This window comes from Heterocephalus glaber, unplaced genomic scaffold, assembly GCF_053883595.1.
Source record: "Heterocephalus glaber isolate CG9 unplaced genomic scaffold, H.glaber_assembly_v1.0 deba00001666, whole genome shotgun sequence".
NCBI lineage: Eukaryota > Metazoa > Chordata > Mammalia > Rodentia > Bathyergidae > Heterocephalus > Heterocephalus glaber.
The window spans coordinates 3,002,572-3,008,822 of NW_028258406.1; the positions used below are offsets into that span (position 1 = coordinate 3,002,572).

General features: G+C 36.5%; 1 pseudogene; it reads left to right on the plus strand.

Annotated features, from left to right (window-relative positions):
• Positions 1-234: 234 nt before the first annotated feature.
• Positions 235-706, plus strand: LOC101710534 (low molecular weight phosphotyrosine protein phosphatase pseudogene; annotated as a pseudogene).
• Positions 707-6,251: the final 5,545 nt, after the last annotated feature.

A 6,251-nucleotide genomic window follows, 5' to 3' on the forward strand; every position in this document is an offset into this window, starting at 1 on the left:
TGTGCTGTGCTGTCTCCCAGATGGCAATGGTGGGCTCCTCCTGGAGCTAAGTTTATTATTAGCTTCTTCTATGTTTAGTTAATTTAAAAAAGTCAAGTTGAAACTTGTAGAAACCTTTGGCCAGTAAAAGAATAAGAAATGGGGAGTTCATTAACATTCAAACACCAAAACTGTGAATAAAAAAGAATAAATGAGGCTTAAAAACTTGCTCCGACAGGGTGACCATGCAGAAACATGGCTAAATCCGGGCTGAAGTCGGTGCTGTTCATATGTCTGGGTAACATTTGCCTATTACCCATTGCAGAAGCAGTTTTCAGAAAACTTATACCTATTTAAAAATTTTCAGATAACTGGCCATTGACAGCAGTACTGTTTCTGACTGGAATGTGGGCAAGGGGACGTAAGTGCTGTGAGCTGCCCAAGAAATCATGGCATTAGCACAGCCCAAAAGGCAAGACAGGTCACCAAAGAGGACTCCGCAACTTTTGACTACATACTGTGTATGGTAGAAAGCAATCTGAGAGATTTGAATAGAAAAAGTAATCAAGTTAAAAACTGCAAAGCTAAACTTGAACTGCTTGGAAGCTATGATCCACAGAAACAGCTCATCGTTGAAGACCCCTATCATGGGAATGAGTTTAACTTTGAGCTGGTGTACCAGCAGTCCATCCAGTGTTGCAAAGCCTTTCTGGAGAAGGCCTGCTAGGGCTGGCCAAGCCCCTCCACTGGCCCACACTCACCCCAGCCAGCTCTGCCCTCTCATTCCTGTGCTCAAGCCCTAGGCCCCACCTGTTTCTCCAGCTGGCTTAATGTCTCTTCTCTTAAAAATAATTGTAGGTGCAGATCTGCTGTATTTGCAGAAGAATAAATAAACATGCTTGATTCAGTTTATGGGGTACAATGTGTTCTTAGACTAGTTGACTGTCCCGTCCCACTTTGCCCCATTTATAAAACAGTGGAACTGTTGTTGGTTTCTCTAGAGGGAAACCGGAGACCCCAGAAAGCACCAACTTTTAAAAAAAGAAAAGGAGACAGCCTGGGGGACGAACAGCAGTTTATTCCTCTGGCACTATTCGACAATCACAAAGGAAAGAAGCAAGGCTTTTATACATGTAGGAAAGCAGCTTAGTTATTCTCGCTATTGTCTTTCTGATTTTCACCTCTGATGTTAACCAGTGACTTTAAGTGACTGATAAAAGCTACAGGAGAATTCACAAGTCCCCTGTTTCCATTCACCAATCCTGTACATCAAAAAGCACACCACAGCCGTCTTCTTATCAGATAGTATCAAGAGAGCAGGACGACTTTAGCCAAAAATCAAGCCCACCTGCCCACCATAAACATCACAGATGTCCATAGTGAGTCGTATCTCTCTTACCACCCATAGAGTCATTGGGTCGCAGTCCTCTGATCCCAGAAAATGGTAAATAAGAAAACTAGGAAAACCTGTTTTGCTCCTGTGAGACTTTTACAAGGTCTCAAAGTTTTCTGGTATTCTTTTAACAAACAGACTTGTGGAATTTCCCAGAAACGACTTAATTCTCTTGGTTAACAAACTTCTTGTGATCTATTCTTACAACTAAATAGCTGAATTCTACCATTTCCCACAGTGGAACAAGCAAATATAGAACAGCCAAACAGAGCACAATGGAGCAAGAATGACCCAAAGGCCCTGATCCACCTCTTAGCCCAGGAAGACCTGGATAGTCTGTGCTACCTCAAAACATTTGAGAACATTGAAAAGAAAAAAAAAAAATACTCCTACAATATTTCCAAATAATCCTTAACTGAAAGTTTTCTAAAAGACTTTTTTTTCCCTTAAGCAGACCCCAAAGCAGACAGGTGAGATTTGGAAGACTTTGTTTAAGGAAGTACCATTTTACTCTTTTGTCTCTTTCTCCGAGAACGTTGCATTATTAGACTAATTTGGGATGTTTCTGAATCAATTGCCGGTCTTCTTGTTGATAATTGATTATACATCTTAAATTTGTTTTAAGCATTGATATAGTATCAGTTTAAGTATTCTGGTAGAGCCCAGAGAAATTTAAATAGTAAGACCACATAAAAGTAGAAACCTTCAGAAACACTAGTATTTCTTTTCAATCTGATGTATGTAAAAATGGAAGTAAAATTATATAGAATATATATGCCTATGTAATCATAGCATTAGACAAAGCCTCCTGTTTAAATATATAGCTGAACAATTTTCTTTAGAATTAAATTCACAAATAGGAACATGGTCCTATAATTATACAACTATTTGCTTGGAGAAGGGCTTGGTCTATTTTTACTCTCTTAAGAGCTCTCTGGCAATCACTACCAAAATCCCATCTGCTTCATTTGATAAGGAAATTGTTAAAAGGTGGATGACTAAGAAAGAATGAGTCATAAGGGCATGGTTTTACCTTTAAGGCCCAAGAAGATTTGTATAAAAACAAGTGTAAGAACAATGAAATCTGGTTTCTTTGGATTCTGTTTGGACTCTCTGTAGCAAGAAATGACTTCACCTTAGGATATGCTTCAAGTAGAGGAAAAATAAAACAGTGGATACAAGATATCAGGGGACAAAGATTAAAAAGAGCTAAATAAGAGTATGTTTTCTAAATATGTTGTACATTTTTAAAACATACTTTCCCTTTAAATACTAGACAAGAAATTTAATAAATTAAAATGTCAATTTATAGAATTTAGAATATTTCCCCTTATATAAGTTAAGAATCAAAAGTAAAATTGCAATACCTACACCTTGCCATTTTAATGCCTGATTTTATAAAAATTTTCCTAAAATAAATACAAAAAAGTAAACAATTTAATAGTTCAAGTGATTTTGATAGAATGAAGAAACATTGCAAATTGTTTAAAGATGACTGTAATATCTGGGCCTTTGCTATTCCAATATTCAAATAAAATAGAATTTAAGGTTCTGGGAGGTATGCTTCATCTGTTTTCAAACATTTACAAATACATGAGCAAAATAAATCAGGGTTTTTCCACATGGAAACTACTTGTTTGTTAGAGTAATGTAACCCAAAATAATTCCTAGGAGCCAACAATCTACTACACTGATAGGACAGAGCATAGAAGTGGAGATTTCACTTCATTTGCAACTCACGGTAAGACTAAAATTCAAAGCTAGCAGGCAGTATTGAAATAATCCACATCTTATTAACTCTCTGTTTTTAAACTGTGCCTCTTTTATAACATGCTGCCCAAATACATTTGAATATCTTAAAGATGTATTAGACATATGGAAAGACAAGATCTTCTGGGGAAAGTTTTGAAGTGGGAGCACCACCCGACACCTTCCAGAAAACCCTAATCTATCACACCATATTTCAATGCTGAAGAGGATCAAATTAAACCCTTGTCTACTTTTTTATCTTTCTTTGCTTTTTCCCTTTTGCCTGTCTCATCATTTTTGCTTGCCTTCTCTGTGTCAGCATTAATGGCATTGACAGAATAGAGGGTTTTCCAAGAGTGCAAAAGCTTTAGTAGAAGAGTGTGATGAGAGAAAATGGACTTCTTATTCAATCAGCAACATTATCGTTATTATATTACCTTCACTGTAATCATTTTCAAAGCACTGTACAATGTGGAATGGCTTTACATCTTTGTCGTATTTATAAACTCTTTTAACTATATAATATCTAAGTATCAGAGTAGTATTCTACTGCATGACAAAAATAGATAGCTTATGAGTATGTTCATAAATATGTTGTACTAGAAATATCCATACTCAAAGGAAGGGACATCAAATTTTTCAATCCTCCATGTGCTAAGTAATGTTTTGTACGAAGAGTTATCTGTACCCCCAAGATAAAAATCTTGGCTTTTTTACATAATGGCTTTCTATTGTACCCAGCTAATTGCTTTAGAATGTATTTACAGTTTCCCTATCAATAGTATTCCTGGCTCATTAAAGGAATCCAGTTTCACTTATCTCACACATAAATTATAGACAACTTAAAATCAACAAAACCCAATGTTGGACTTAAATTATGGAACATGAGATGCAAACAATCACAGAATAGCTAAACAGTGTGGCTGAATTATAGCAGAATATACCAATGAATTTCAAAAAAGACAATGAAATGGATGGGCAAGAAAGAATCCTTAAAAGCTGCACCTCTGGATATTTCATATCCTATAGGGGAGTAGGTTTAATTGAGAGAAAATTGGAACAGCTATTGTTGATTGTTGGCTTATTAAACATTTTGAAAGTTTACTTTCCTGGCTGAGACTAAAGAGAAGGCATTGCCTGCTTTACTCTAACAAAACTTGGCATTTCTCTCATTTGTTGCTTCCTCATCTTAGAAAATGGCATCATCGTTCAAGTCAAAAAACTAAAAGTCACCATTGATTTCAGCCTTATATCAGCCTTCATATCTGATCCATTACCCAAGTCTGTCAGGTCTATTTTAAAGTATATTTCAAATCCATTTTCTTTTCCCCATTTCCTCTACTACTTCACTAGTCCAAACTCTCATGTCTCTGGTTCAATATGAGCAGATAATTGGTTTTCATAGTGAAAGAATTTTCATCAGAGTAAGCTGATATAGTTAGCTAATTATTAAATAAAGCAGAGTTTATTTCTTTTACTTTCAAATCAAATTTACTTTTAAAATATTTTAATTGATGTATACTTTAAAAATATAATTCAGAATTCATCAGTCCCCTGACAAATCCTCCAATGGTTTTCTAAGTACAACCTGATAAAAGCATTCTCTGAATGGTGAACTTCAATAGCCAGAATGATCTCATTTCTACTTAAATTTCTCTTATCCTACACCTCAATATGAGACTATTTGTTTATTTTTGTTCCTATATTTGACTATTTGAAGTGTGTTCCATTGTTTACCTCATTTCTTAGTAATTGACATATATTATGTGGTAAATAGATATAAGTAAATGATCAAATGAATGCATGAAATTCAGTTTGTTTTCTGCCTTCTCTACAGTTCTTTACAATACTAAGTGATTGGCTGTATTAGCTACATGAGAAGTCCCCAAAAAACACTTTTCAGTGACAATCACTTGTTAAATTGGATATCCAAACTACAACTCTCCAAAAGAGATGTAGCATTATACTCATTCCACTCCTGTACTTAAAAAATATCATTATTACAATTGGTTTGCAATAAATGTCATTCTCTCATTTCTAGAGATAGTGCAACAGATCTAGAAAGCATATTACCTTAAAGCTACACATTTGAGAAATGAGGAAGATAATATATCATTGCAAATGTATTCACAAACTCATTCCATAGAAATTTATTAAGTCTCTTCCTAGGAAGCTCAGGTTTTGTGGGGCTTAAAGCATTTAAAATTGAGGATGCCTGATTTTTTAAATATATTAACATAGTTTTTTCAAATTTTACTAAAATGTATGTAAATATAAGCACAGCCTTAGGGCTTCTCCCAGGGTCTTGAACAAAGCCTGTGCAAATTGTGAGACCTGAGTGACTCCATTTTAAAGTTTTGGCCCCATTTTAGAGTAAAGGTGGCCTGGACATAAATTCTAGTTCCAAGAAAAACCACAAGATGCACTTTGGCCACCTGCCTGTGATAATGTTCAGCAGTCCCCTAGCAACTAGCCTAGCGACAGCTAATCGGTAGCTGCCTCAGTGTCCCAGATGCTCTTCTCGATGGCCTGCAACAGCTAATCAGTAGTTACCCCAATACCCCAGTATTCCAGATGTTCTTTTCGATGGCTTGAGCAGCCGTTTGCGGTTCAGCGCGCAAGGCCCAGCCAATTAGATTTAAACTTTCAAAACTTGCTAAATGCTAGCCAATTGTGTGAGTTGCGTGTGATTTGAAACCCCACGCCCTTTTCGAAACCCCGCGCCCTGCTGTAACCTCTATAAAAACCCCTGGTGTTTTAGAGTCAGGGCTCTCAATCTTGACCCGCTGCGTCGGTGACAGTTGAGAGTCCCTGCTCGAGCTTAAATAAACGACCCTCGTGTGTTTTCCTCGGAATCGGTTCCTTGGTGGTCTTTGGAGACCTCGCGATCTGGGCACAACACAAATAAAGATTCTGAGATTAAATTCAGAGCCTACAAAACATTATACTTGCCCACTGGAATCAGTCATGAAAGAAAAACAGATAATAAATATCACAAAATGCTGGGATCAAGGTAAGCACAAGGTATTTGAGAGGCAGTAGGAAGGCAGAGTAAAACTCAGGGTAGACACTGTGAGAGAGGTAATATTGTGACTACCCTGAATGTAGAAGTTTAACTGAGACTTGTCCT